The following is a 24,472-nucleotide window of genomic DNA, read 5'->3' as shown; positions in this document are numbered from 1 at the left end:
AACTATGTACTGGAGAACAACCATTATTGTTGTAGGTATAACACTTACTATCAAGACCTGCTACTTGAGCATTAAAAGACTCATGTTTAGCTGTCAAGACTTCAGAAAACGATTGATCAAATCAATGCCAACACCGATCCACCAAGTGACCAACTTTTCCACACAATTAAGATTGAACCTTGCTCTTCCACAAGCTTGAGTACTAGATCTGCCACGAGAATACTGTTGTTGTGTTCCTTTACCTCCAGAGTATTGATGATCAGTGAATCGATCAGAATACTTCCCTTGATTTGTGTTCTGAACATGCACAACATTAGCACTAAGAAGTGGTTGAGACTGAACTTGAAAACTTTTGAGCTGGGATTTTCATCAATCAATACTGACTGAACTCTGTCCAATGTAAAGGCATCTTTGATTGCTTTGATAACAACAACAAAAGGTTGGAACTCAAATGGAAGTCCATTCAAGATCGTGGCAATCTGATCAATGTCAGATATAACACTGCCACGGGCTGCTAATGCATCACAAACTTCCTTGATCAAGGTAAGATACGAACGCATGTCCTCATCTCCTTTCTTAATAGATCGTAATTTGCAATGTAAACTCATTACACTAGTAGTAGAATGATTAGAAAAGAACTTAAGGACTTTGGTCTATACCTCAGTAGCAATTTCATCACCAACAAATTATGGAAGAAGATGATCACTGATGGTGGACACTAACCAAGAAACCAAGGCATTGTCTTGTGCTACAAACATATCATATTCTTCATTGATCATAAGATTGACATCAACATCAAGAATTTTCTCAGGTGGAGAACTAAGATCACCAGTGAGCAATCTTTCAACCCGGTGACTTCAAACGGTTAAAAGAACATGTTGCTTCCATCGAAGAAAATTCATCTCATCAAGCATGATATTTATGCGTTTATTGGTAAACATCTTGCCAGGCCGAAATAAATCTGCAATACCAAGAATGTTTTCAAAACCACCAAACGCCATGACACCAGAATATTGCTAAGTATAAACACACAATAGAAACACGAGCTATCCCAGAACCAACTGAGCGAATGAAACCATGATAGAAAAAACTCATCGAAAATGGAAATGAAAATGTAAACTGAATATTTTATTTCTTGTGTTTTACAAACAATATCTTCTTCCTTTTTATGCAAGTAAATCTTTGCATAACAGTCATAACAGAAAGTTGTTATCTTATTAACTGCAAACTAACCAACTTGTTGAGCTGGTGCATACTCATGCTAAGTTGGTACACCACACGATGTAATCCATCCAATAACCACAGACCCATTCCTCTTTCAAAGGGAGGGGGTACCCCATACAAGGACAGAAACCAGCCCCCTTCTCTCATTCTCTCACACCATCTGAATTCCTACTCCTCACACGCGAATAGCCTTGTGTCTCTTCCTCTGCCCCCACACCACCTTATAAATTCACATACATACACCCCCCTCAATTATTCATCTCCTATACTCAACAACACATCTAATATATCACTCACCACCCCTCTACCCTCTATTTTCTTTCCCCCCAAATTCAGACTTTTCCCTTCAAAACCCATAATTTTTTCTCTGTACACCATTTTTTCTCTGTACACTTGAGTCCTGACGTGAAAAAAAATACAAGGAAAAAGTATGCGTGCATGTTGATTCTTAGGTAGTAAGTGTTAATCTTCAATGTGTTTTATGGGCTTGCGTTAACTGTGCCACAAAAGATTGTGTTCCTTTTGTCAGTTCACTCCACTTAATTCATCATTATCTAGTCACCCCTTAACATCTTTTCTCTTTCTTTATATGTTCATTTCATTATTATAAACAAACCATTTATTACGGCAACCAAAACAAGGGCGAGAAGAAACATTCATTTTTTCTTTGATATGGCAACTAAACTTCTTTTAACCTACGCTATTTGTAGATTGATTGTTACAGTGGGATTGACCTTGGACCCCACTGAACTTTTCCTACTTGGAGCTGACGGCCAACTCAGTATTGACCCTGTTAAGCATAGAAAAGTTAGTTAGTTATTCTTGTATAGTTAGGAATTAGTTAGAGGTTGGTTAAAAGAATTTACTTTGTTATTAATACTATTTATATGTATTATGTATACATTAAATTAATGCATAAATGACTCAGAGGTATTTCAAGTATTTTAGTTTTAACATGGTATCAGACTTAATTCCGATCATTTTTCTTCTGATTCATTAGTTCTTTAGGCCTTATTTTTGGGTTTTCCCCTTCTCTTAGCTTCTATTCGTTGAACAATTTTCCCCAATTTTTTGATTTCATTTTTTTCATCTCTGTCAACAATGTCTTCTGCTGAGGAGATGATTGACTTCACTCACCTATTATACATGTATCTGTTAGATATGCCTGGGCTAATGCTCGTTTCTCAACCGTTGGATGGTTTAGACAATTACAGTGTATGAAACCGTTCAATGAGGATTATGTTGCTTGTTAAGAATAAATTAGGGTTTATCGACAGTTCTTGTTAGCGAAATGAATATAGTAACACTTTGCAGGTGCAGTGGGATCGATGTAATGATGTTGTTTTATCATGTATTCTTAAAGCTGTTAGCAAGGAATTATTAGTTGGGCTGGTGTTTGCCTCAAGTGTTGCCTCTATTTGGAACGACCTAAATGAAAGATTTGACAAAGACGATAGTTCCCAAATCTTTTTTTTTTGCATCATGAAATTGCTATGCTTTTTCAAGGGGATTATATTGTTTCTGGTTTTTTTACTCGTTTGAAGATGTTGTGGGATGAATACGAGTCTTTGATTCCTTTCAATGCTTGTGATTGTGAAGTCTCCCAGCAAAACATGAAACATTTGGTTTGACAGAAGTTGTTTCAATTTTTGATGGGTTTGGATGACTTTTATTCGGCGATTCAGAGTCAAAATTTGCTTATGCAGCCCCTGCCAACGGTTAATCAAGCCTACTCGATGTTGATCTAAGAAGAATTGTAGCGCTCTCATCTCTCTGTGATTGATGCACCTGATACAATGGCTTTGTTTTCCAACTATGGTAGTTCTTCTAATCACAAAACTTTTTCTGGAACTTGTGATTACTGCAAAGTTAAAGGCTACAAAAAAGATCAATGTTATCGTTTAATTGGATTTCCTCAGAATTACAAGTTCAATAAGAAGAAAGGAGTTTATGGTGCTATGGCTAATTCAAGTGTATCTTTCGAATCTGTATCTGCTTCTTCTCGTCATATTTATGCTCCCTCTACTCCTTCTACTCCAGTATTCACTCAAGAGTAGTATGACCAGATTTTGCAGCTATTGAACAAGCCTTTTTCTGTAGATTCTGCTATTAATCTTGCAAGTATTTTGGATAATAATTCATTGCACTATAATGTCTCACTTAAATAGATTGTTGACATAGGAGCTACAGGCCACATTTTATTCAATTTTAAGATCTTGGATTGTCCTATTTCTTGTTATTATTCTACACGTTTCATATATCTTCCTGATGGTAAAAATGTTCATGTTACTCACATTGGATCTTGTTTCCTTACTCCAGAATGTAAACTTGAAAATGTCCTTTTTGTTCCACAATTCAAACATAACTTGCTTTCAGTCTCTCGGCTTACTCGTGACCTTGGTTGTTTTCTTACCTTTTATCCTGATTTTTGTCTCCTATAGGATCTCTCCACTGGAAAGATGAAGGGGATTGGTAGGGAATCCAGAGGCTTGTATTTTTTTTTGAGTTCTCTTGTTTAGACTCTGGTTTATCTATTTTTTCATCTCCTACTTTGAATCATTCTTTGTTATCTATTGATGCTTCTTGTATGGCTTCTGTCAGTCATGCTACTTGTAATTGGCATGCTAGATTATGGCATATTTACTTTCCAAGATGAATAAAATAGATTTTGTGCATTCTGTTATGTTTCAACAAGATATTGTTCACAAATGTTATGTTTGCCCTTTAGCTAAACAAATCAGGTTACATTTTTCTGTTAGCACTTCTATGCCATTTGTCTCGTTTCAGCTCATTCATATTTATTTATGGGGTACATATAGGGTCTCTACTCATGGTGGTCATCGTTTCTTTTTAACTATTATTGATAATCATACTGGGATGACTTGGCTATATCTGTTAAAGCATAAAATGATGCTATTTATTCTCTCAAACAATTTTTTTCTATGACTCAAACTTAATTTTCTGCCTCAGTTAAAATCATTTGGAGTGACAATGGATTTGAGTTTTTTTTAAATTCTGAGTTCTCTCCTTTCTTTTATTCTCTGAGCTTTATCCATCAAAGTTCTTGTGTTGGCACCCTTCAGCAGAATGAGATTGCTAAAAGAAAATATAGACATATTTTAGAAGTTTCCCGTGCCTTATGATTTCAGTTCAATGTTACTCTTAAATTTTGGGGTGAGTGTGTGCTCACTGCTTGTTACCTCATTAATAGACTTTCGTCGTTTGTGCTTCAATGGAATACACCATTTGAGATGCTTTATCATAAGCCACCAAATTTTTTTATCTCAAAGTTTTTGGTTGTTTGTATTATGCAACTAAACCAAAATATATTGATAAGTTCTCCCTAAAAGCCATTCCTTCTGTGTTCTTTGGTTACTATGCTACTAAAAAGGATACATTTTCTTCAACCTTGAATCTAAAACCTTTTTTGTTAATCGAGATGTTGTCTTTCATGAAGATGTATTTCCTTTTAAGTTAGCTTCATCTGATCCTTCTTTTTTTTTTCTAATCCTGGTATTTCTTACTCTAATTTTTTGTAACTTTCCTTTCATTCACAAAATATTCCACTCTCCTTCATCAACTCAACCTGCATTAATTTCTCCTTCAGACTCTATTTTACCTCCAGTTTTTTCAGAGTTTCCTATTGATACTTTACCAAATATTTCAGGTGATCTTTCTCATGCTTCAGCAAATGTTGTTCCTACTGTTTCTGTTCCTAGTTCTTTGTCTACTAGGGCTTCTTCTAGAGTTTCTAAACCTCCATCTTCGTTAAGTGATTACATTTATACCTGCCAATCCACTTCTCTTACAGGTCAATATCCCATATCTAACCATATTTCTTATTCTCATTTACCACAACATACACATTCTTTTGTTTTTTTCTGTTTCTGATTCTCTTGAACCCAAAAATTTTCAAGAAGCTCAATCTGATTCTTAATGGATTAAGGCAATGCAGGAGGAAATTCAGGCTCTTGAATTAAATAAAACTTATTCTCTTGTTCCTTTGCCTCCAGGTAAAGTGTGCATTGGGTGTAAATTGGTTTTTAGAGTTAAGTTCAAAGCCTCGGGTGAAGTTGAGAGGTTCAAGGAAAGACTTGTGGCTAAAGGTTATAATCAGAAAGAAGGAGTTGACTTTGTGGATACCTTCTCTCCTATTGCCAAGCTCACTACTGTTCGATTTGTTCTTGCTCTTGTTGCCATTTTTGATTGGCCTCTATGGCAGATGGATGTTCACAACGCTTTCTTACAAGGTGATTTACATGGGGTTATGATAACCTTCGTTTTGCTATTAAAATAATTCCTGACTTCTTAATAAATAAAAAGGAAAAGGTATTATAGAGAAGAAGGGTCGATCCACATGACTATGGTTTTTGTGATTTAATAAAACTATTTCTTGATTTTTAGGAAAAGATAGAATTCCAGGTAAAGTTGAAAATTTATATTAAAATAAAATAAATAATAAAAAAAGAAAAACAATAAAACAATAAAATATGAAATATTAATAGAAATAGTAATAAATATAAAAGGGGATTTTTAAAAGTTGTTTTTAAAATAAAAAAAATAAGAATTAAATAAAAGAAAAATAATTAAATAAACAAATTAAAGAGATTGTGATAAAGGGAAACTTATTGTGAAAGCAACATCAAACTTCAGCTTTGTCTCAAATTCCTCAGATCGTCGAAATAGATTTTTACTTCAAGATTCACGTCAACTTACAAGAACAATTTTCGCTTCCAACTCAGATTGTGTCGTTTCAATAACAACTGATTCCGATCTCAGTTTCCTCTTAGCAAACAATTTTGCTAAGTGTGTTCTCGGGAAGTTGAATATGCTTCAATAAGCAAATCCTTCTTCAAACATTAACTATAACAATATCCGGACCAATGTAGAAATCGTTCTGATTTGAAAAGTAAGCTCATAAAACAGGGAGAAAATCCGAAGCGATTTAAGTACCTTACAATTCTCACGTTTGGAATTGAGCCTTCGCTTTAGCCTTCGGCTTAAAAGAAAATTAGCTAAGCACAACCAAAGTCATACTTAGCATAATAGAAAAGTATGCGAAAATAGAGAGAAAGCTAGAGAGAAAAAAAGAATATTTTATTCTCAAATGAGATAGATATGTTTCTAGGCTCACCCTTAGAGGGTATTTATAGCCTTCAAATTCCTAAAAACAAGCTAAAACATCTTAAATCCTAATTAAAATACTAAAACCTATTTAAACTAAAATACCTAAAACAAAGATAAAATATAAAAATAATATCCTAAAATTGATTAAAATACTAAAACATATTTAAACTAAAATAAAAAAATAAAATATAATGTTTAAAATATTATCCTAAACTTGAGTTTATTCCAAATCCGAATTCCAACTAGCTTTGATTCTGAAAATAAAAAATCTGCAGAATTTTGTCTTTTTGTGCAATTTTTAGAATCTTACGTCCTGTACAGAAAATGAATTAAAATGAAAAAATAAGCCACAAAAATCAATGATTAAAGAGTAATTTAAAAGTAAAATATTAACTAAAATAAGCACTTATCAAATTCCCCTCACTTATTCAATGCTTGTCCTCAAGCATTCCTCAATTAACATATCAAAATTATAAGTTGTTGCCTTCAATTTCAATTTATTCCTCAAACTTCCAATCGAATTAAGTCCATGACATTTGCCAAATTCAAGTTACAATCAAGCAAAGATATAACCAAGAAAATTTAAAGTAAGAAAGACATCACAATTAATTGCCAACTTCAATGAAACATGACTCAATACCTCACAAAGATTGACACATATCCGCTCAAAGTGTTTGGGGTAAATGAAATTGCTTAAACCGAAACTAACCAAAATATTATCATAGGCTTGGAATCCAATCAAGTCTCCACTATGAAAAATGAACATAATGCAATAATCAAGGGGTCTTTAAACAAGGTGTAACGGGGCTTAGGTTAGGGTAGGGAAAAGGTCGAAAAGAAAGGTTTAAAATACTGAAACAAGAGATCAAAATTTTAAGAACAATAAAAGAAAGGCTTCGGGTTTAATTATGAGGTGTAAAACAAAGAAAGGGAAATTTGCTCAAATGTGGTTCACTAATGGATATATAAATGGGTAGGCTTTTTGGGAAGAGTGGGTTCAACATGTAGTCTCGATATGCATTGTGATTACAAATTCTAGAATATCCTAATTAGTTTGGTACACACAAGTCAAACAATGAGCAAGAAAAAAAATGTATGCTCGTTAGGCTCAAATCTCACAAGAAAAGTTTATATGCATTGAGTCAAGTTCATCTTTATTGACAAAAGCATGAAATATCAATACTTAAATAAACATTCACCAGCTATATCACTCACCAATCATTTAAATTATATTCGATCAAAAACATGGTCATAATCCAAAAGGAATCAAGAGTATAAAGTGAAATTCAAGACTAGCAACTAACGATCCCAACATATCAACATCAGAATAACTCAATTTCAAATAATTAAACAAGTCAAGGAAATATTTGACACATGCTTATCCTTCCCCCCTCACTTATTCCGTTTTGTCCCAAAACGTATATCGAATTTAAAAACAAAGAGAGAGAAAAAGAATACTCCCCAATCTAGTGGCGACCGCAGCCATGATCATGTCGAGATGAGCTCAGGTGAAGGTAAGAAATATTCGATCATAATTCAAATTTGTTCAGAGAAAAATAAAATAAAATTAAGCATCTGATAAAATACACTAAAAATGGAATGAAATAAATAAAATGAAAATAAAACAAAAATAAAACAAAATGGGTTGCCTCTCATCAAGCGCTTTTGTTTAACGTTGTTAGCTCAATAACCTGATTTTTCAAAGCGTGGGTTCCTCTAAATTGATTTCTTTGATTAGACCAACCGGAGCATTTTCATAATATGGCTTCAATCTTTGACCATCAACTTTAAATCGTACTCTTGAGTTATCTTCAATTTCAACAGCACCGCGAGGAAATACTTGAGTAACTATAAACGATCCGAGCCATTTTGATTTGAGTTTTCCTGCAAAAAGTTTTAATTTGGTGTTAAATAATAAAACCTTTTGACCGACATAAAAAGTTTTAAAAGAAATTCTACTATCATGAAATTCTTTTGTTTTTTCTTTAAATATCCGAGCATTATCATAGGCATTTCTTTGGATTTCCTCAAGTTCTTGAATGTGTAATTTTCGAGCTTCACCCATTGCATCCATGTTCATGTTACATTGATTAACGACCCAATAAGCCTGATTTTCTAACTCGACCGGTAAATGGCATGGTTTACTGAAAACAAGCCGGTATGGTGACATCCCAATAGGACCTTTATAAGTAGTTCGATATGCCCAAAGTGCATCGGTTAATTTTAAACTCCAATCATTTCGGTCCGGTTTAATAATTTTCTCAAGAATTGTTTTAATTTCTCGATTTGATACTTCTGTCTGTGCATTTGTTTATAGATGGGTAAGCAGTAGCAATTCTTTGAGTTACTCCGAATTTCTTAATTAGCGACTCGATTACTCGATTGATGAAATGTGTTCCTCTGTCGCTTATTATAGCCCGTGGCGTGCCAAACCTGAAAAAAAAACATTTTTCAAAAAATTAACTATAGTTTTAGCATCATTATTTCGAGTGGCTTTAGCTTCCACCCATTTAGAAACATAATCCACAACTAAAATAATATAAGTATTTCCAAATGATGAAGTAAAATGACCCATATAGTCGATTCCCCAAACATAAAAAAATTCACAAACTTTTATAGAATTAAGTGGTATTTCATTCCTACGGCTTAAATTACATGTAAGTTGACATCTTTCACAAGTTTTACAAAATAGATAAGAATCCCGAAAGATGTTAGGCCAATAGAAACCATATTCAAGAATTTTATGAGCTGTACGTTTTGGCCCAAAATGACCACCACAAGAGTAAGAATGATAAAATTGTAAAATTGAGTTTACCTCACTTTCGGTAATACAACGTCGAATTGTCTGATCCGAGCAGTGCTTCCATAAATAAAGATCGCCCCAAATATAGTATCGGGATTCTCTCTTAATTTGATTGATTTCAACTCTCGGCAAATCTAATGGTAACTTACCTGTGGCTAAATAATTAACCATGTCTGCAAACCATGGGGTTATGCTTTGCGCCACCGTCAATTTTTCTTCAGGAAATTCTTCTCTAAGTGGTGGGTCAGATGTGGAAAGGGGAATTCGACTCAAGTGATCCGCAACCAGATTTTCGTATCCCTTTTTGTCTTTAATTTCTAAGTTAAACTCTTGTAAAAGTAGGATCCATCGGATAAGCCTCGGTTTTGCCTCCTTTTTGCCCATCAAATACCTTATAGTTGCATGATTTGAAAAAACAGTAATTTTAGTGCCAAGCAAATAGGATCTAAATTTTTATAAAGCAAAAATTATAGCAAAAAGTTCTTTTTCGTAGTCGAATAATTTTTCTGAGACGGGTCCAAAGTTCGGGACGCATAGGCTATGACATGTGGCTTTTTCCCTATTTTTGGGCCTAGAACGACTCCAACGCTAGTGTCCGATGCGTCACACAAAAGTTCAAAGGGATGATTCCAATCTGGCAGCTGAACAATTGGAGCTGAAATAAGCTTTTCCTTTAATGAATTGAAACACTCCTTGCATTTTGAATTAAAGTCAAAGTCTTGATCCTTTTGAAGTAGATTGCATAAAGGTTATACTATCTTCAAAAAGTCCTTAATAAACCTTGGGTAAAATCATGCATGGCCAAGAAAGGAATGGATTTCTCTCCCGGTTGTGGGGGTAAGGAAGTGAGCGTAAAACATCTATTTTAGCTTTATCAACCGCAATCCCTTTTGAGGAAATAATATGACCTAAAATTAACCCTTTATCAACCATAAAATGACATTTTTCATAGTTCAAAACAAGGTTATATTCTAAGCATATTTTAAGCACATTAGTTAAATTATCAAGACATTCATTAAAAGAGTTACCATAAATCGTGAAGTCATCCATAAAGACTTCGATGCCCTTCTCCACATAGTCGGAAAATATCTTTAACATGCATCTTTGAAAGGTGGTCGGTGCATTACAAAGACTAAAGGGCATTCGTCTATATACAAATGTACCGAATGGACAAGTAAAAGTCATTTTTTCTTTATCCTCTGGCGCTACTGGGATTTGGAAAAAACCTGAAAAACCATCAAGGCAATAATAATGAGTTTTCCCATCTAATCTTTCAATCATTTGATCTATAAAAGGAAGAGGAAAATGATCTTTTTGAGTAAGAGATTTCAACTTCCTGTAATCAATACAAACTCACCATTCATTTTGAACTCTTATTTACACTAACTCCCCTTCTTGATTTTCGACCACTGTGACTCCCGTTTGCTTGGGAACCACATGAATCAGACTTACCCAATTACTATCCGAAATTGGATAGATTACGTCAGCATCAAAGAGTTTCTGAATTTCTTTCTTTACTACTTCCATCATCGGTGGATTTAATCGGCGTTGTCCTTCACGTGATGGCTTTGCTCCTTCTTCGACTTTGATTCTTCTTCGACTATGATCTTGTGTATGTAAGTCGAGGGACCTAATCCTTTAATGTCGGTAATGGTCCATCCTATGGCTTCTTTTTTAGAGCTCAATACCGCTACCAAAGCTTTCTCTTCTCCTTCGGATAATTTACTTGAGATAATCACTGACAATGTTTCATTTTCGCCCAAAAAGACATATTTTAAATGCTCCGGTAATTGCTTCAATTCTACCTCAGGTGCTTGCAAAACATAAGGTAAAATTTTAGTTTTAGAGGAAGATAAAGATAAATCGGAATTGATTAAACTAATATTTTCAAACTCCTTTTCTTCATCTTCGTGGCAAAGTTTAGGATCCTTAAAAAAATCATAAGAAAAATTAGATTCAATATATTCATCAATTAAAGGATCTATACCATCAACATAATTAATTCTTTCAACATGATCAAGGCATTTCATTGCTTTGTAAACATCAAATTCAGCGATCTCACCATCAAATTCCATTGTTAGTATGCCACTTCTAACATCGATCTTTGTATGTGCTCTGCTTAGGAAGGGTCGACCTAAGAGTACCTCAGAATAAGAATCTGACCTATAATGTTCCATGTCAATGACATAGAAATATACAGGAAAGAATAATACATCGATCTTTACCATGACGTTTTCCATTACTCCCATTGGATAGATCACAGATCGATCAGCCAACTGTATGGTTATTCTTGTTTCCTTCAAAGGCTCGTTAGTAATCATTTTATATATAGAAAATGACATAACATTAATTGAAGCTCCTAAGTCACACTTGCACGTTTAATTTTAAAATCACCTATTTTGCAAGGTATAGCGAACATACCTTGATCCTTCATCTTTGGTGGGAGCTTTCATTGAAAAATTACAGAGACATGGTCTCCCAAATTTACCTTTTTGTGCCCCATTAATTTCCTCTTTGTAGTGCAAAGTTCTTTTAAGAATAGAGCATACATTGGTACTTGTCGAATTACTTCAAGAAGACGTATGTTGACTTGAAATTTTTGGAACACCTCTAAGATCTCATTTTCGTCAGCTCTTTTATCACGCTTCATCAACCTTGATGGGAAGGGTGGTGGCGTGATTTCATGAGAAGAAAGAGAAGGATGTGAGTCAGATGTACCTTGTATTTCTAAAGGTGGAGTGTCTTCTTGTTCTTCCTGGTGTGCGACTTTTTCTGCTAGAACTTCGGGTGTGATAACTTTTCCACTTCGTAGTGTGATGGCACTAACATTTTTTCGGATTTAACTCTGTTTGAGAAGGTACTCTTCCTTGTGATTCCAATTTTCCCATAGTTTGAGCTAGTCGACTTACTTGGTTATCTAATTCTTGAAGATGTGTTTCGGTTTTGCTTTGGGATTTTTCCTGGGATGCAATGGATTTTTCTTGTGAAATTGCTAACTTCCCTATGAGTTCCTCCAATGATGATTTTTGCGTTTGTTGTTGAGGAGGATAAGTTGGTATTTGATTTGCCGCATAGCTGAAGTTTAGGTGGTCTCGCCATCCTCCTTCTTGTATCAGCGGGCAACAATCCGTCGGATGGTCTAGCTTTGTGCATATCCCACATGCTCTTGATGCTCTAAATTTTCCTGCAACAAGTGAATTAAGTACTTCAGTTAATTTATCTAACTTATTTTCAAGGGAAAATATACTTATCTTGTGAACCCGTCGCCTGGGTTCACTTGAAAACTGTTGAGAGATGGATGCCATGGTTGAAATCAATTCCCTTGTTGTTGTTAGGGTCATGTTGACTAGTGCTCCTCCACTGGCGGCATCCAGCATTTTCATCTCCATTGGTAAAAGGTCTTCATAAAAGGATTGAAGTAACGTTTTCTTACTTAATTCGTCTTGCATACAACGTGCGCAAAGCTTTTTAAATCGCTCCCAATAGTCATAAAGACTTTCTTCATTCTTTTATTGAATGGAAAGAATGCTCCTTCGCAACTCGTTTGCTTTAGCCACTGGAAAGAACCTGTCAAGAATAATTCGATTTTTGTCAGCCCATGAATTAACTGAATTTAGAGGTAAATAAAATAAACACTCTTTAGCCAAGTCAGCTAAAGAGAAAGGGAAAGCTCTCAATTTAATTTGATCATCGGTAACTCCCTGTGGTTTCATGCTAGTGTAAACCATGTTGAATTCCAACAAGTGTTTGTGCAGATCTTTAGTGGGAAAGCCATGGAAGGTGGGAAAGCCATGGAAGGTGGGAAGAAGATGAATGAGTCCCGTCTTTAATTGAAACGGAGTTCCACCACTAGGAAAATTAAAGCATAATGGCGTCTGAGTGACAGGTGTTGTGACTAGTTCTCGAATCATTTGTTCTTCTGCCATCGGAATATTGTATGTGTCTGCTTCGATCTCCGGATCTAGATCTACTAATTCATCTGGGTTTCTTCTGGTCATAAATCAAAAACTAGAAAAATAAATCAGTACTTGTCGTTAGTCCCCGACAACGGCTCTAATTTGATAACCATCGTTTTGCTATCAAAATAATTCATGGCTTCTTAATAAATAAAAAGGAAAAGGTAGTATAGAGAAGCAGGGTCGATCATCAGAGACTATGGTTTTTATAATTTAATAAAACTATTTCTTGATTTTTAGGAAAAGATGGAATTCCAGGTAAAGTTGAAAAGGTATATTAAAATAAAAGAAAAAGAAAAAAGAAAAACAATAAAATAATAAATAGTAATAGTAATAAATATAAAGGGGGATTTTTAAAAGTTGTTTTTAAAATAAAAAATAAGAATTAAATCAAAGAAAAATAATTAAATAAACAAATTAAATAGATTGAGATAAAGGGAAAATTATTGTGAAAGCAGCCTCAGACTTTAGCTTTGTCTCAAATTCCTCGGATCATCGAAACAGATTTTTACTTCAAGATTCACGTCAGCTTACAAGAACAATTCTTCGCTTCCAACTCGGATTGTGTCGTTTCAATAATAACTGATTCCGATCTCAGTTTCGTCTTAGCAAAAAATTTGCTAAGTGTGTTCTCGGAAAGTTGAATATGCTTCAATAAGCAAATCCTTCTTCAAACGTTAACCATAATAATATCCGGACCAATGTCGAAATTGTTCTGATTTAAAAAGTAAGCTCAGAAAACAGAGAGAAAATCCGAAGCGATTTAAGTATCTTACAATTCTCATGTTTGGAATTGAACCTTCGGCTTGAAAGAAAATTAGTTAAGCATAACAAAAGTCATACTTAGCATAATAGAAAAGTATGCAAAAAATAGAGAGAAAGCTATAGAAAAAAAAGAAGATTTTATTCCCAAATGAGAGATATATATTTCTAGGCTCACCCTTAGAGGGTATTTATAGCCTTCAAATTCCTAAAAACAAGCTAAAATATCTTAAATTCTAATTAAAAAACTTAAAACTATTTAAACTAAAATACCTAAAAAATAATATAATATTATAAATCCTAATTAAAATACTAAAACCTATTTAAACTAAAATACCTAAACCAAAGATAAAATATAAAAACAATATCCTAAAACTTAATTAAAATACTAGTCATATTTAAACTAAAATACAAAGATAAAATATAATGTTTAAAATATTGTCCTAAAATTGAGTTTAATCCAAATCCGAATTCCAGCCAGCTTTGATTCTGAAAATAAAAAATATACAAAATTGTGTCCTTTTTGTGCAATTTTCAGAATCTTACGTCCTGTACAGAAAATGAATTAAAATGAACAAATAAGCATGGTTTTGTAGTCTACAAAAGTCTCATTATGATTTAAAGCAAGCCTCAAGAAAGTGGAATGCTAAACTTACAGAATCTTTACTTTTGGCAGGCTATGATCAAAGTAGACATGATTATTCTATGTTTACTAAAAATCATGGGGCAAACATTGTAATACTTTTAGTTTATATTGATGATCTACTAATTACTAGAAATGATGTGAAGATGATTATGCTCTTGAACTTATTCAAGATACATGAATAGGTGGTGCAAAGCCTGTTGCAACACCTTTGGAGCAAAATACTAAGTTCACTACAGTGGATTATGATAACTCATTTTAGCAGCAAAACCAAAAGGAAGATAATTTAGTTAAAAAACAAAATTTCAAAGGCTTATTGGAAGGTTGTTGTATTTGACACACACAAGGCTAGATATAGCTTTTTCAGTTCAACACTTGAGTCAGTTTATGCATCAACCAAAGAAAGAACACATGGAAGAAGCTCTTAGGGTGGTAAGATACATAAAAAAGGATCCTGGTTTGGGAATTATGTTAAAGGCTTCAAGTAGTTGTTAGCTTGTAGCAAGTTGTGGATCAGACTAGGCAACTTGTCCCATGACAAGAAAATCAGTAACAGCTTTTTGTATTAAACTAGGAGACTCATTGGTTTCATGTAAATCTATAAAAAAAATACCATAGCAAGATCTTTAGCAGAAGTTGGGTACAGGAACATGACCATAACAACTTCAGAGCTAGTTTGGCTAAAAGGGCTGCTAAAAGAGCTTGGAATCAACAAAGATCAACCAGTAAAGATCTATAGTGACAGCAAGGCTGCTTTGCAAATTGTAGCTAATCTATTGTTTTATGTGAGGACAAAATACATAGAGATAAAATGTCACTTCATAAGGGAAAAAAATTCAAAAGGGTTTGATCCAGACAAAGTTTATTCCAACCTCATAACAACAAGCATATATTTTAACAAAGGCACTTGGTGTTTCACAACATGAATATTTGTTATCCAAGTTGAGAGTAAAAGATATGTTTTACCACCCAACTTGAGGGGGAATGTTGAGCATAGAAAAGTTAGTTAGCTATTCTTGAAAAGTTAGTTAGCTATTCTTGTATAGTTAGGAATTAGTTAGAGGTTAGTTAGAAGCAATTACGTTGTTATTAATACTATATTTATGTATTCTGTATACAATGATTTAATGCATAAATGAATCAGATGTATTCCAAGTATTTTAGTTTTAACAGACCCCACCGACGTTGAAACCGCTTCTGTCGATTTTGGGCAGTTGACACGAACTGCGCCGCCGCTAGCTGTCTTGCATCCGGCTTCTGCTCAGGACATTTCTCAACTTATCAAAGCGGCCTACAGATCAGACTTCGGGTTCACCGTTTCGTCTAGGGGGCATGGGCATTCCATAAGTGGACAGGCTCAGCCTCAGACCGCAAACGGTGTGGTAGTTCAGATGAGTGGGTCGAAACAGGGATCAGGGAGGAAGCCACCGCAGCCTCGAGTTTGGCCTCGAGAGAGGTACTTGGATGCGTGGGGTGGTGAGCTTTGGATAGATGTGCTGAGGAGTAGCCTAGAGTATGGACTCGCACCGAAATCATGGACTGATTACCTCTACCTTTCTGTTGGTGGAACGTTGTCAAATGCTGGAATTAGTGGCCAGGCTTTCAACCATGGTCCACAAATTAGCAATGTCCATGAGCTTGATGTCGTTACAGGTTATTTATTATTTTATTAATAATTAATAATTTAAAATAAATAATATATTTATTTAAATTAAATTATATGAGTGACAAAAATATTCATTAATGAAAACAATTTAGTGATACCTTGCATGATTAAAAAAATAAACACCCATCAAATTCAGTTTTAACGTTTTCAGTGCTTTGTACAGCGGTGGATTTTGTCTTAATTGAGGGCTTCAAAACATTTTTCCTTTTTGTTTTCACACTTGAAATATGAAGTACTATTGACTTAGTCTTTTCTAGACTTTTGAGCATCATGTACAGAAATGTTAGGTATAGCGTGCGCCATTTATTGTTCTGTTTCCCTATTTTACATAGTTTAAAAAAAATGTTCACTTTCGAGTGCTTTCGCATTAAAAGAAATAAACTGTGGGTATTGCATTTGTACGTGGAGAGGTGTTTGAGCGTATATTTCTGGGGAACAGGCATAGGGGATCTCTTGACATGCTCAGAGGAACAAAACTCAGAGCTGTTTCATTCTGTGCTTGGACAATTTGGAATTATAACCAAAGCTAGAATTTCTCTTGAGCCAGCTCTACAAAGGGTATATCTTTGTCTTTGAACATTATTCATGTAAAAGCTTTTTCAACTTTTTTATAAAATGGTTTAGTGATGGTTCGAGATTGCGACATAAAATTAATATCCCAGTGCTAGTTATTGTCAAAATCTAAAAGGAAAAGTACTCCTCATTCGTGACCTAACTAAGTGTTATTGTCAAATCATTGTTGTTGATTTGTCGTTTTCAGCTCTAACGTGGCATGTACATATATTTGATTCGCTGTAGGTTAGGTGGATCAGGGTACTGTATTCAAATTTCTCGGCTTCACTACATGCAGAACCGGGTAGCCAAAAATTCGACTACATTGAAGGTTTTGTGATTGTAGATGAAGGTCCCATCAACAATTGGAGATCGTCCTTCTTTTCCCCTAGCAACCCCGTCAAAATATCTTCCCTTAAGTCTAAGGGAGGCGTTTTGTATTGCTTGGAAATCACCAAGAACTAACATGAATCTACCGCTTCCACTATCGACAAGGTACGAATATGTATATGCAATCCAAGTGGGTGGCCTTATGCCCTTATCCGCTAAAAAACAACTACCATAACTTGTAATTAATCGACTTGAATAATTAACTGCCATTAAACTTATCCCTGACAAAAGCAACTCTTTGGGTTTGGTAGCAACTTTTTTTCAGGTTACATCTTTTAACATTCCTTTTTGTTTTTTGTTTTGAATTCCGATTTTTTTTTCTGGTGATTGAATTGCAGGAAGTAGATTCGTTGTTGAAGAAATTAGATTTCATACCGGCAACAGTCTTTACAACAGATCTGCTGTATGTGGATTTCTTGGATCGTGTCCACAAGGCGGAGTTGAAGCTCCGATCCAAGGGTTTATGGGAGGTTCCGCACCCATGGTTAAACCTTTTTGTTCCCAGATCAAAGATCGCAGCTTTGACAAGGGAGTCTTCAAGGGTATTTTGGGTAATAAAACGACTGGGCCAATTCTCATCTACCCGATGAACAAAGACAAGTAAAAATTTCGACAATGCACTTGTTATACCCAAGCATGAAACATGCATACACGTTATCATATCTTCAGTTCTTATGGCCCCATTCTTACCACAATTGCTTAGGTCATGAGGTTGAAGTCACCCGTCTATTTCGATTTTTTTTCACACTGCTACTGACTTAATTGCACTGAGCCACTGCCACATGGTATGAATATATTTATATATACAATGAAGATATTATCCTTGCTGCTAAACAATTGAGAGAAATCCTGACATCTAGCTTTCGCTTTTCAATTCTAGGAATCACCATTAGTCACCCACAATTCATCGTCAATTAAGGTCGCATTGAGTGTTACTACTTCATTAGATAAATTCATGGTTCCATTTCCACACGTTCTACAGTGTGAGTAAAACCGAAGATGAAGGAAAAAGAGAGAGAGAGAAGAAAAATCAGCTAGGTCCATGAGTAATTCAATCATTGTGGTCCCGACATAGAACCATGACACATTAACACCAGCGAATCGATTATAAAGGGAAACACGTGGGGGTACATGCAGATGCCTCCAAGTCCCAAAGCCAATATTTTTAGTGTTGAAAGAAACCCAGCTAGGATGTTCATAGATGAACAATGTAGCTTATGATCTGTTGACGGGGTGGAGTCCAAAAAATAGATGGTAATGGAAATATGATGATCCAAGTGTGAAAGATTATGCTGTTAGAAGATTATCTCATGGGGACCCACTGATGGGATGTATCCATGTCTTTGTTAGGAAGTAGCGCCCCAGAAACATGGCCGTTAGTACAGGTTAACGACCAATCACCCTGCGAAGCCTGGGTCCATTTGATTCGTTCAAAACCATCAAATCTCAACTACCACAAATAATGCTCCCAAAACATTACATGTGTTGTGTTTTTTACCATGCAAAAATGGTTTTCGCTGCATTTGGGGCTGATTCGTGCATGTTTGTATGTTGCAGATGGAACCATAGGAGCTCCGCGGTTACGCCGGATGAGGATATGTTTTAACTGGTGCCATTGCTAAGATCAGCCTTGGATAATGGGGTGGAGATCCATAGCTTGGAGTACCTAACTAATCAGAACCGCGAGATTCTCAGATTCTGCGATGATGCTGAGATCAACGTCAAGCAGTATTTACCTCATTACGCTACACATGAGGAGTGGATGAATCGCTTTGGCAATAAGTGGGATTGGTTCTATCAAATGAAAATGAAATTTGACCCAAGCCACATTTTGGGTTCAGGCTAACAGATTTTCACACCTACTTTTCCTTCCTCTTCGAAGATGGTGGCTTCATGACCTTGACCGATATTTATAATACAAAAGTAAGCTCTAGCAGTAACAGATATTAACATACAATATGGACCTAGGAACATTCTTGCTGTTTTTGTGCTTAATAATAGACAAGAGAGAAACGATGATATTAAGGTTAACGAAATTGAACAAAGATCAGAAAGGGTACGCAGTTGAGAAGTTGCTTTCGGGGGCGGAATTTGATACGGAGAGTGGAAAGACAAGGACTGATTGGGATATAATTTGCAGGGCAAATGTGATGTTATTCTAATTGGAGGTGCTTGTTGTCGTGGCCGTCCCTTTTATGGGGCCACAACCGGGTAGGTACGTCAAGGCCAACCATGTATAGTGTCTAGTGGTAGGGTAGAACAGTGGCGGATCCAGAAATTTATAAATGGGGTCTAAAATTGTAATTTTTTTTTTTAAAAATAATGGGGTGCAAAATTTTTTATTTTTTCTATTTTTCTTTAACATATTACACTAAATTTCACTTTTTTCCCCTAAATAATGGGGATGCACTTGACCCCTAGGGGGTTTAGTGCATCCGCCCCTGGGGTAGAATAAGCTTGTCATCTTTTCAAGCATTTCAATGTTTTAGGTAGGGAGTGGGGGTATAACTTACTGTCCCCTGTTCGAGCATTTCAACGTCTATAGGTAGCATTTCTGTTATTTTGTTTTCGCATATATGTAGGGGGTGGATAGCCGGCAGAGTTTGGGCTGATCCACAGATAAAGGTATGTGTCTTGTGAACACTATCGAGGGCCGCCCCTATGGCCTAATCGATGGTGTGGGTGAGTCTTCTGTAACCCGATGTTTGTTTTTATTAATAAAACATTTTTCCCTCGGAGAAGTCCGGGGTTAAGGTGTGCATCCGCTATGCCCCATGGGCTCGGATTATTGGTCGAAGGACCATGTGGCTATAAAGATCTAACGTGATGTTTGTTTCTATTTGATCAGATATACGAGATAAAGGCAGACTTGGTTGGGAAGCGTCCCTATCGAGTGCCGCACAGATTAGCAACCGAACCAACTAGGCTAAGTCCGTGACACTTGGTATCAGAGCATAGAGGTGCGTGTTCGTTTACTAAAAGCACGGAGGTGCTCATTTTGTTGAGTAAAGCATGATAGTGTTTGTTACCTGCTTGTTGTACAGCTGTGCACAAGTGCTAAACCTAGCACAGAGGTGTTTGGTCGTAGATCGCAGCACGGAGGTGCTCGGTCGTTTGTAAAAGCACGGAGGTGCTTGATTTTAGATTGTAGCACAGAGGTGCTCAATCATTTTAATGCACAGAGGTGCCAGATTTTAGACTGAAGCATAGAGGTGCTCAGTCATTTTTGACTGCACAGAGGTGTCAGTCCTCGATTGAAGCACAGACGTGCTCAATCAGTCTTAGCTAATAGAGGTGTGAGCTCCTGGTTGAAGCACAGAGGTGCTCAGTCATTTTTAACTGTACAGAGGTGTCAGTTCTCGACTGAAGCACAGAGGTGCTCAATCACTTTGGGCTACACAGAGGTGTCAGCTCTCGATTGAAGCACAGAGGTGCTCAATCGTTAATTAAAGCACAGAGGTGCTATGGATTCAACACAGCGGTGCTCTTTTCCTTCTTAATTTAGGCAAGATTGTGCTTATTTGTGCTGCAGGCATAGAGGTGCCAGCGAGTTACAGAGAATGGTTTGCACACGAAATGGCGGAGAAATAAGCTCTCACAGAGGTGTAGAGCAGGAAGTTACTGAGCCGGTTGTACCGAGAATGGTTCGCAAACGAAATGGCGGATCGACAAGCTCTCACAGAGGTGTAGAGCAGGAAGTTACTGAGCCGGTTGTGCAAGAGACTGGTTCGGTTGATCGACGAAAGCTAGAAGAGATCGAAGCCGCGCTAGCGGCCCTTAGAGCTCATATAATCTCTGGTGATCGTATGAGGGGAGTCGAGGAGACCCAAGAGGATTTGCTCGAGACAGTGACTGATTTGGGCAACGAGGCAAGAGATGCCATAGGCGTCATACAACTGGGGTATGATGAGCTGAAAGCTCAAGTCAGTGTGCTTCAGGCAGCGATAGCTAGTGTGGCCGCAAACCCTATTGAAAGAGTGGGCGTACGAGCCAAGATCCCTGATCCTCAATGCTTTGATGGAGCAAGGGATGCTAAAGAGCTTGAGAATTTCTTATTTGACATAAAGCAGTATTTTTGAGCTATGCGCTCGGAGCCTGAGGAAGATAAGGTGGCAATGGCTTCGATGTATCTATGTGGTAACGCTAAGTTATGGTAGCGATCCAAGTTCAAAGATGGAGTATGCTCCATTACGACTTGGGATGCATTGAAGAAAGAGTTGAAGACCTCATTCCTCCCCGAGAATATGGATTACAACGCTCGTAAGAAGTTAAGGGAATTGTCCCATACAGGGACTATACGGGAGTATGTGAGAGAGTTCTCAACTTTGATGTTGGATATAAAGGATATGTCGGAAAGAGATAAGTTGTTTCATTTCCTTGAAGGGCTCAAACCATGTGCTAGACTCGAGCTGCAGAGACATAGGGTGCAAGATTTGACAGTAGCAATAGCTGTTGTTGAGTGCCTTAATGATTACAACGATCATCCTGGAAAGCGCAAGACGCCTTCTACGAGTGGATCTAACACCCAACATGAGGGTAGAAGACATCGAGTTGGGGAGAGAATAAAGGATTCCCTGGAAGGGACCCAGCTCAAAATAGAGTCCCTACTAGTCCTGGATCGAGCAATAGAGGGAATAAACCCTCATTGAGGTGTTTTCTTTACAACGGACCCCATTAGGTTATAGAGTTTCCAAAAAGAAGTGCTTTTAATGCCATGGTGGCAACGACAAAGGATAGAGAACGAGTGAACGCTGGGAAAATGTCCAGATCTTAATGACACAGTTACTGCTATGATGATAAATGACCAAGAACCTGTTAGGGAACTTAGAAATCCAACTCAGCTTCAAGGATCGGGAAATATAACAGAGGACATGGAAATTGAAGTTGGTTCAAAGAAAAGAAACATGAAAGAGGACCAAGTCCCATTAAAAAAGGCTAAAAATGGCAAGAAGGAAAAAAGGATGACACATCTCATTCCAATTCCAATCTCATATTCAGAGTTGTTACCCTTTCTCTTTGAAAGTAGTCTTGTAACATCATTCCTCCCAGTACTTATTTGCATCCAAATTGGCAAAATGTCAAGAATTCATACAGTTATCATTCTGGAGATTTTGGTCACTCTGCAGAAAATTGCATAATTTTGAAATTAAAAGTCCAAGACCTTATAGCAAAAGGGTTGTTATGTTTCGAAGATGGGAAACCTAAGCTCCTCAAAAACTCAAAGCTGGTTGAAAAAGAGAAATTTTCAAATCACCATCTCTCTCATGATGTTGGTCAAGAATCGAGTATTCAAAGCGAACATTTTGATTATCGGTCACAAGGTCTTCAAGAAAGCAATAGTAAAGAGACAGTGATGTCGAGAGAGTTTCTATCTCGTTTTCCTTTAGTCTCATGCAGCAAGTTATATTCCGAGTTACACAAGGCCCAACTTATTGCCCCATGTTAGGCTAAACCTTTGACCCAAGATGGTTTAATGAAAAAGTCTTTTGTGAGTATCATGTTGGAATCCGAGGACACTCCATCAAAAATTATGGAAACTTCAAACGACGAGTTCAAGATCTTTTGACTCATGGAATTATAGAAGTAGATGTTAACAGTCAATCTATTTTAATCAAACATTTGGGTGTCAACCCCCAAAATAAAGTAGATAGTATCAAAAAAATAGAGGACAAGGCAAAGCCAAGGAAGATGAAGTATGTATGGCCGATTTAAATCTCGATACTTCTTTGATGAGTGAGATAGTGATGAGAAATGAAAAAGTGAAAAGAAAGGTAATTTGAGACTGGCCTACATGTTTAAGAAGAAATAGGGCAGATACAACCCTGAAAGCACCTCAGACACCTATATCAGATTTTCTGAAATCAAGGGAAGTGGGGGGCAATTTAAATAGTCTAGTGAATACTACTCCAATCACAGCTGCAAGGAGCATCCAGAACCAGGACACAACTGTCATCAATAAAGAAATTTGTTCTGAAACTAACTTTGAGCCCAATTTCCAGTCAGGGAAAGGAAAAATGATGATGGAGTTTGACCAAGAAACTGCTCAGGAAAAAGCAGAGATTTGTGTATCTAAAGGCTCATCCAAAAAAGCTACCCAAAAAATTATCAAGAAATGAGGTAAATGAGGACAAAGACCCTAGTACTACTACACATCCAACATTCAAGGAATAATGAAATAGTTAGATAAATAAGTGGAAGATGTTATCTACTACTATTGTTCCTTTCATTTGTAGCATCTTATTTGAACATGTTTTTATTCCTTTCTCAGCCTTTTTGTAATAAATAAATTTGTGTTGCTTTTAAGGATATGAACATTGAATCAATTTTGCAATCTTGCAATTCTTTGAATATCACTAGATTAAAAACTCTTTATGGTTAGAGTTATACATATTTGACAAAGTATCAAGATTGAAAACCGAAAAAAATACCTTTACCTTACCTCAGATGAAATATACCCACTATTAAAAATATGAGATAGCCTTCTCCAGTGTAAGGAATTAGACAAAAGGCTTTGTATTTATATATAGGAGTGTATAACATGGGGTATCTTTTGTATGACATTACAAAATTGACTATATTACTTTTCTATTGATGATATTTGATGATGAAACTTTTACAAATCTAGTCTAAGTCAGTTGCTTGGGAATTGAAATCTAGTAATGAGATTTTCTGACATCCCCTAAACCACCTAGACTATAACAGGTATTTCTTAACAAGCTTGAGAAGGTGGAGACGTATACCCATGTTATTTTTATATGTAATAAAGTTATCCCTCTAGAGCATTTGGTTAATAGCTCTGGCTTTATGGATAACTTTCAATTTGCCCAATGAAGGTTAATTACAATAAATCTGAATTTAGCTAGCCAAAATGGTAAAAGAAGAAGTTGTTGTAAGAGAGTGAAATAATACATGTTATAGTCTACTTCACACACGTGTACACAGAAATTTCATTGTTAGACTGATATTTTCACACTGCTTTGGGTAGAATCAAAGATTTCAGAGAACTGAAATAGAGGTATCCTATAAGGTCTAGTAATTGGTTATGCTAATTGCGTCATTTTGTACGCATCCGGTTAAAATACCAAGTTAAGAAAGTGAGGCATGTAACAATGTTCACAAAGAGTGAAAGAGGAGTGACATCTTTAATAAGATGAAACCATAGAAAATAGGGAAGCCAACTTGAAACTAACCTCTCAATCTTGATACTTGTCAAAGAACTATAATTTTGAAACATTAAAGAATTGTTGATTCTTTTGATATTCTTTGAACTCATGCTTATGATCTGATTCTATTGTGAACCTGTAAAGGGGAAATATTTTAAAAAATTCTTTCATTCTTTAATAAAGAAA

At 36.0% G+C, this 24,472-nt stretch overlaps 1 pseudogene; it reads left to right on the top strand.

Annotated features, from left to right (window-relative positions):
• Positions 1-1,896: 1,896 nt before the first annotated feature.
• LOC120114635 lies at positions 1,897-19,106 on the top strand (annotated as a pseudogene).
• The last annotated feature ends 5,366 nt before the right edge of the window (positions 19,107-24,472 follow it).

Source organism: Hibiscus syriacus, unplaced genomic scaffold (assembly GCF_006381635.1).
Source record: "Hibiscus syriacus cultivar Baekdansim isolate YM2019G1 unplaced genomic scaffold, ASM638163v2 tig00110239_pilon, whole genome shotgun sequence".
In the NCBI taxonomy this organism is placed as follows: Eukaryota; Viridiplantae; Streptophyta; class Magnoliopsida; order Malvales; family Malvaceae; genus Hibiscus; species Hibiscus syriacus.
The sequence above is the reverse complement of the archived record's forward strand: the minus strand, read 5'-3'. Positions and strand labels throughout refer to the sequence as shown.